Below are 8,852 nucleotides of genomic sequence, written 5' to 3' on the forward strand. Positions count from 1 at the left end.
CAATTATTCTTTCAGAGTCCATAACTTCTCAAAGATTCTTACGGATAATATGTTTTTAAGTACAACCTGTTCCATGGTCTGTCAAGTCTATGACCAACATCTCTACCTTATGGATCCATTAATTTATAATCTCCTGTTCCAACTATCTCATTAATGATGTAAGGTTTGTCCCATTTTTTCGCTAACTTTCCACCACTTTCTCGTTGATATATTGGTGTCTCTCGCAGAACTAAATCTCCTGGTTGGATTCGCGTACTTTGACACGTTTATTATATTCTCGGACTAATCTTCGCTGATAATTCTCCATATGTTGTAAATCTCTTTCTCTTCTTTCTTCTAATTCATCAAGTTTTTTTAAGATCAAACCCGCACTAAGATTTTTCTCCCAAGCTTCTCTCTTTGTTGTTGGAATAACAACTTCTGTTGGTAACACCGCTTCAACTCCATATGTTAAACAAAAAGGTGACATTCCAGTAGCTTCCCTTCTAGTTGTATTATAAGCCCATACTGCATTATGTACTTGTTCGCACCATGCTCTATGATGTCCTTCCAATTTCTTCTTTAATATATCTGCAATTGTTTTGTTTGTTGCTTCTACCTGCCCATTAGCTTGTGGATACAAAGGAGTAGACTTTCCACCTTTTATCTTAAATGCATTAAGTAACATTTCTATGTTCTGTCCTTCAAACTGCTTCCCATTATCAGATACCAACTACACAGGAATTCCGAATCTGCAAATGATATTTTCGAATATGAATGTAAAGATATCTTTGTTGCGAATATGCTGTACTTCCTTCACTTCTGTCCATTTTATGAAATAATCTGTTGCGACTATTAAGTATCTTCTTTGTCCGGAACCTGGTAAAAATGGTCCCACAATATCTAAACCCCATTTTCCAAAAGTCCACACACTGGTTGAAGATGACAATGGTGCTCCAGGTGCGTGTATTTTCTTTCCATTCCGTTGACAATCTTCGCAACGTCTTGATATTTGTTTTGCATCTTCGTGAATGTATGGCCAGTAATATCCTTGCATTTTTGCTCTATCTTCCAAAGATCTTCCCCCGCTATGATTGCCAGCATCCCCACTATGTAACATTTTTAGCACTTTTTCTCCTTCCTCTCGTGTCAAACATCTGAGTGATGGTCCATTAAAGGATTTTCGGTATAGCAGCCCATCTCTTAATTCATAATTCGTTGCACGGCTTTTTAACTTGTGTTTTTCCAATCTATTTCTTAGTGTTTGTCCTTTCGTCAAATATGCCTGAAGTTCTGTTCTCCAATCTGCGATATTGTTCGTTTGTTCTTCTTCTCCACTTTCTATCATCATTACGTCCACTTCTTCTTCTTCTTTATTGATTGATGGTGATAGAAGTGTCTGTATTTTTATGCATCTCGCAGTTGGGTCTGTCATCATGCTTGAGATGAAATAAAAAGCGTCTGCGAGCCTGTTATCCTTCCTTGAAATGTGCCTCCATTTTATTTTTGGGATTTTCGCTGACAATTCTTCAACGAGCTTCTTATATTTCTTCAAGGATGGTTCATTTGTAGTATACTCTCCCTTTATTTGGCGAATAACTAGCTGCGAATCACTAGTGATCCTGGCATTTTCTAGTTTCATTTCTATTGCGAATTTTAAGGCATGTATCACAGCTTCATATTCCGTTTCATTATTGGTGGATGTGAATTCCAATCTGAATGAAAAAGCCATCTTCACTCCTTCTGGAGAAATTAAAACAATCCCAACTCCATTGCCTTCTCCATTTGATGATCCATCTACCAATATCTCCCATCTATTTGGTTCTGTTAATAAATCTTTTGGATCTACGTGTTCTTCTTCTATATCCATCATTTCTTCAACCGCTTCATCTTCTTCTAAAGGAAATTCTGCCAAGAAATCTGCAACAACTTGTGGTTTTGGTGAAGACAAAATTTCATATTTAATATCAAAGTGGCCTACTTGTGCATTCCATCTCTCCAGTCTTCCTGATCTTTTAGAATTCTTCATCACTAATTCAATTGGTACTTTTGTTAATACCTTTATCTTGTGCGCTTGAAAATATATACGGAGCTTAAATGATGCATAAACTAATGCTAAGATTAACTTCTCAATCTTTGAGTAATTCTTCTCGGCAGTATTAAAATTTTTGCTAATGTAATAGATGGGTTTATCCACTCCTGCGTCTATTCGCAATAACACAACACTTAATGCATGCGACGTCGTCACAAGATAGATCAATAATTCTTCTCCTGATTCTGCCTTTTGTAAAATAGTTGTATTCATAAGATGTTCTTTGATCCCTTGAAAAGATTTTTCGCATTCATCAGTCGAATTTCTCCCCCTTCTTGAGTATATCGAAAAAATATTTCCATTTGTCTGATGATCGCGAAATGAATCTCCCCAGCGAAGCTAAAAGTTCATTCAACTTCTGTACATCTTTTATTGTTGCGGGTGTTGGCATGTCACGAACTACTTGCACTTTTTCTGGATCAACTTGTATTCCTTCCTTTGATACAATGTAGCCTAAAATTTTTCCCGATGCAACTCCAATAGTACACTTTTCAGGATTCAATTTAATGTTATACTGCCGCATTTGTTCAAAAATCTCCCTCAGGTCCTGTACATGGTCTTTGGCTTCTTTAATCTTTACTAACATGTCATCCAAGTATACTTCTAATGTTTTGTGTATCCATTTTGCGAACACCTTCTCTACCATTCCTTGATATGTCGCTCCTGCATTTCGCAAACCAAATGGCATTTTCGTGTAACAATATAAACCCCTAGGGGCGAAGAAAGCAGTATGTTCTTGATCTTCTTCAGCAAGAGGTATTTGGTTTTATCCTTTGTACCCATCTAGAGACAATACCCTATCATTTCCCGCCGCGGATTCCACCATTTGAGGAATATCTGGTAATGGAAAACTATCTTTAGGACAAGCTTTGTTTAAATCAGTGAAATCTATGCAAATCCTTATTCCTTTGTTTTTCTTTGGGACAATGACCATATTCGCTATCCATTCTGGGTATTTAGCTTCTCTTATGATTCCTGCATCAAGCATTTTCTGTAGTTTTTCTTCTATTTGGGAAAGGTAAGCTGTTGCGATTTTTCTTATTCTTTGTTTAAATGGTATCACACTCTTGATAATCTCCAACTTGTGACATGCAATTGATGGATCTATTCCCGGTATCTCATCCATGCTCCCTGCGAAAACGTCTTTATATTCTCGCAAAAGGTTAACAGTTCTTTCTTCTTCTTCTACATCCATCTTGGTTCCAATTCTCAATATTAGAGGTTCTTTTATAGTCCCAACGTTTACTTCTTTTGTTGGTTCTGCGGCTGTGTAACTGGACTTGGATTCTCCCATTGTTGTTGGTTCTTTTATTGTTTTCACAGGTCCTTCCCCCTCTTCCGAAATTTCGCTGGGTATTCCCCTGCCTTCTTTTTCCCTTATCATGTATACTCTAAATTCTTGTTCTTTCTTTGCCTCCTTTGCCAACTTTCTGCAGAATTGTTTCCTTTTTACTTGTCCTTCATAATGCTTTACTTCAATTTAATGACATAATTTGGCATTGTCAACATCTCCTTTGATTTCACCTATTCCATTTGGTTTGGGGAATTTAATACATTGATGCAATGTTGATATTACAACTTTTATCGCATGTATCCATGGTCTTCCTAACAACATATTATATGGCGATTCCATATCCACCACGCATAGTGTCACGTGTGTTTCGATCTCTCCTAGTGGAATTCGTACTACTATTTCTCCTTTAGGTTTTGTCGTGGATTTTCCAAAGCCATGAACAAGATATGTTGAATTGGACATTTTTTCATCTTTAAATCCCATTCCCCTGAACGCATGATAGAATATTATATCCACTGAACTTCCTGTATCCACTAAAGTTCTGTTCAATATCCATTCTTCCATCGATTTTGTTGTTGTTCCCTTCTCTTTTCGCGTAATAGGCACTGTAATAACCAAATGGAGATGTGTGGTTCAAATTTTCTTTTGGTATTTCTGCCGCCATGAATGTGATTTTTTTCTTTTCCCAATCTTTCAAGGGTGATGTCTTTTCTACTGCCATAACCTTCCTTCCTTCAAAATTTCGTTTATGTATTCTTCCTTTGATGTTTTCATGGAATTCATTAATCATTATTTTTGTTATCATATTACACTCCAATATTTTGCCATCTTCATTGACTCTAATCATTTTTCTTTTAGCTGGTTCACTGATTTATTTAATCACTTTCTTGATTTGAACAATTTCAACAACAATCTTCAACTTTCGATCTTCATCTCCTTGTTTCTAACGTCATTATGTAGTTGCAGGAAATCCTACACTACACCCCTCACAAGATTTTATTAACATTCAACTCATTTTAGATCAACAATCTTAATTTTATTGATGAATCTTTGAACAATCTTACAAGAAAAGATAAAGGAATCAAGAATAACCATTGTTCTAGATTTTATCTATCCTCTTTACTTACTTCTCACTTAGAAAAAGATCTCTCTCTCCTTTACAACTGAACGACTATTAATAAGGAAATATATAGTGAATGACAACTAATTTGTCCTTTATTTTCATATATGGCTTGCGACATTCTCGCAACCTTACAAATGTTAATCTCACAAACTCTCTAATTTTCGCAGGACTATCACATCTTTCTCATTTTAGCTGACGTCGTTTATTATATCATTTCTGAAATTGTTATGCGACGCTGTTGTGTTGTGTTGTTGATAATTTCGATGAGACATTATCGCTGCGAGATTATGATCATACATCTACACAATCCATATGAATCATACTAACAAGCAACATGAAATATTACAGGGGATGATGCTCATAAAAACAACACAGACCCTAATCTGACACTACTGTTCAACCAGAACTTAACATGATCAACATTAAAATCATAAGAAATAACAAAAAAGTTGTATAGTGTGCACAGTCTAATCATTTCTAGGCTTACAATTTTCACAAATATTTTCATCTAAATCTTATCTACGCAATCCATATGAATCATACTAACAAGAAACACCACAAAATTTCATCCACTAAAAAAAGCACTTCATGATCTAGAATCAGAATCCAAAAAAATCACCATTAAATCAAAATAAATATGATAAATACAAATCAAATCACATCTAATCAGAACTAAGAACCTAACCCTATAGTAGATTCAAACCACATAATTAGATCTAAATCCAATTAAAACCAGAGGCAAATACATAATAAAATTGAGATATTATCAAATCAAAATATTGAATTGAAATCAAAAATCAACATCAAAAAAATAAAAAACTAATTCTTGTTAACAAAATCAAAAATCCCTAATTCATGTTGAGAAAATCAACAATCAACTAGTGATTAGAGAGAGGCAGAGATCGATCGATAACATACCTTGAGTTAAAGAGACGGTGGAAGAAAAATTGAAAAGCGTTTTCAATTGAAAACAGAAAGAAGAGTTTTGGGCGAAGCATTGAAGAAAATTTTGATGAAGAAAATTGAAGGGATTGAGGTGTTTTTTTAAGGGACTTTGTGACGGAACCGACTTAGAATACTTGGTAATAACGTTATTTACCAACGGGGTAGGAATCTTCGGGAAGGTAGGAAACGGATTTGGATAACCTAATGGCCAAGGTTTCAATATATGCCAATAGTAAGATATAATTTATGTCGCTAACAAGATACAAATTGTAGTCATTAATTCTATGATACAAATATCGACCACAACTCAATCCGGATCGGGTTATAATCATTCGTTTTTTTTTGAAGCATGAAATTTATTAAATTAAACTGGAATTACACGGGGTACGTAATACCCATAGAGTCTGCTATTACATTGTATGATCCCATACTGTTGTCGTGAGTCTCCATATGGAACAATCATCCGCTGCTGGTTTGCTAAACCATCTGCCGCTTGATTTGCTTCTCTGTAGACGTGGCTAATGGTATATTGCTGAATTTGGGCGAGCCTTTGTTTGGTCTCTGCAACCAGGTCAGATATATACCAAGGGGGGTCTGTATCTGAGGTTATAAATCTCATTAAATTTTCTGAATCCGTTTCAAATTGGACTTTTTGCCATCCTCGTTCCGTCGCCGTTTTAGAGGCTATGTGAATGGCCCAGGTCTCCGCTGCAAGTGCTGTGGTGATGCCTAGAGGTTGTGATATTGCTAGAATAGTGTTGGTTTCCTCATTTCTACAAATAATACCTGCTCTCGCTATTCCGGGGCTTCCTCTTGCGGCGGCGTCCGTGTTGATTTTTATCCAATCTGATTGAGGCTTGAGCCATCCTACAAAGATGGTTGAAGTTGTTAATGTTATTTGTGCAGGGTTTGCATATGGCTGCATCCCAGGAAGCACCGGTGGGAGGTGTGTCTGGGCCCAAGAATATTCCTGCTAGAGCTTGATAGCCATTTGCATTACATTTATCAGATTTTGTTGTTGTTGGCGATACATCACACCGTTTCTGGTTAACCATAAGGACCAAAAAAGGAAGCAGAAGGTTGTGATTATTGGTGCAGGCACTTTTGTTTGAAGTAGTTCGGATATGGTTGTTTGGTGAGGTATTGAAATGGGTATGCCTTGCGAGGCGACGTGAAGGTTTCTGAGGTGGTTTAATAGGAGGTTCCAAGAATCTATAGATGTCTGACAGTGTAGCAGAATGTGACTGGATGTTTCGGGATTAGAATTGCATTGAGGGCATAGGTCGGAGTTGGTGAGATGGATTCGATGAAGAATGTTGAGGGTTGGTAAACCCTCATTAATTGCTTTCCACAAGAAAAGCTGTACTTTTGGGGGACATGGGAGTGTCCAAATGAAGTTGGATGGTGGAAGGTGGTTTTGGTGAGTTTCCGCAGAAGCGCTAATGAGGCAGTTGTATCCTGAAGAAGTAGTATATTGTCGCTTTTGGTAAAAGGCCATATGATCCTATCGGGTTGATTGCTCTGTGAGATGTGAATGTTAATGATTCGCTGAATTATGGGGCAAGGTAGTAGGCTTAATCTTTCATGATACCAATTCATGATTGTTGGGTCGATAATGTCGGCTACTAATTGTATTGGATAACAAGAAGCTGGGTTAATGGTATTTTCAAATTATGGTATCCAATTTGCTTGTATGGGGGTGTGTAATCCATCTCCTAATTGGTGGAAGAGATGTTGTTTGAAAAATGGTATGAGCGAGGCCATTCGCCTCCACTGAGGGATAGGGGAAGACGGAAGTGGTGGGATGCTTTCAAAAATGGGGGTCCGATCAAGGTATTTTGCATTATATAGTCTGGCTAAGATAGAGTTAGGGTTTTTGTGAATGTGCGAAACTCGTTTCATGGGTAGTGCTTTGTTGTGTTCCTTACTACTTCGGATACCGAGCCCTCCTTGTGATTTGGGTTTGTGGAGCTTGTCTTTTCTTAGTGGGTGGAGTTTTCTAATTGAAGAATCGTGACCCCAGAAGAAGTTTGTCGTGATACGATCCATTTTCTGGTGGATATGAGAAGGAAGGATCTGGGTTTGCATAAGGTGGTTGGCAGTAGGGATTAGTGATGATTTTATGAGTTCGAATCTTCCTGATTGGTTGAGGCATTTGGTCATCCATCCTTTTGCCTTGCGTTCCAGCCGTTGAAGCAGAGGGGAAAATATGTGGCTAGAGGATCTACCATGTTTAAATTGTACTCCTAAATAGGTAGGGGGGTTCGATGTTGTTGGCATGTCGAAATCTTGGGTTAACTTATTTATCTGGGGTAGTTCTAGCTTCGGGTGATATATTAGTGTGGATTTAGAGTCGTTGATGTGTTGACCCGCCGTAAGCCTGTAGGAGTAGTTTTAGGTGATTGGTGCCTTCTGGAGTTGCTTTGTATGTTATCAAGAGATCATCGGCGTACATAAGATGCAGTATTGGTGGAGCTTTTTGAGAAATGCGGACCCCCTATATCTTATTTTGTGCTTCAAGTATTCCCAAATTGGTGGACAGTATTTCCGCACAAATAATAAAGATATAAAAAGAGAGAGGGTCTCCCTGTCGTATGCCCTTGGTTAGAGTGATGTATCCATGCGGTGTGCCATTAATATTGATTGAGTAGGTTACCGTAGATATGGATAACATAATATAATCCACAAAGTTGGAGGGGAAGCCTAAGCTGGTGAAAGCTTGTTTGATGAATCCCCAGTCCAAGGAGTCATAGGCCTTTTGAATGTCTAGTTTCAGTGCTATTTTAGGATCCTTCGTATGGTATGATGTTCTGATGTGGTGAGAAAGTTCAGCTGCGATAGCTATATTATCATGAATGGATCGTTGAGTCACAAAGGCACTTTGGTATGGTCTTATCAAAAATGGGAGTAGAGGTCGTATGCGATTTATCAAGATCTTTTAGATGATTTTGTAAGTGGCATTACATAACCCTATTGGTCTAAACTAAGATGGTTTTGAAGGATGTTCAATCTTTGGGATTAGAGTGATGTTAGTGTGGTTCATGAGAGGATGAATGCTGAATGACTCAAAGAAACTTCGGACCATAACAATAAGTTGTGGTTGGGTTGTTTCCCAAAAACTTTAAAAAACTTATTGGTGAATCCATCTGGTCCTGGAGCGCGGTCCGATCCTATGGAAAAAATCGCTTGTTTGATCTCCTTAGTGGTGACTTCCGCTGTTAGTTTCTCACATTGTCGGGGGTTAACCTTGGTGTTATTTCCTCGAACAGGTTTTCATCAATTACTGTATTTGGAGCCGTATACTGGTCTATGAAGTGTTCAAGCATGATCCTGATAATTTCTTCTTTGTCGTTAATCCAATTGTTTTGATGATCCTGAAGTTGTTGTATATTGTTACATCTTCTATGAATTGTGGCCTT

This window comes from Papaver somniferum, chromosome 1 (genome assembly GCF_003573695.1).
Source record: "Papaver somniferum cultivar HN1 chromosome 1, ASM357369v1, whole genome shotgun sequence".
In the NCBI taxonomy this organism is placed as follows: domain Eukaryota; kingdom Viridiplantae; phylum Streptophyta; class Magnoliopsida; order Ranunculales; family Papaveraceae; genus Papaver; species Papaver somniferum.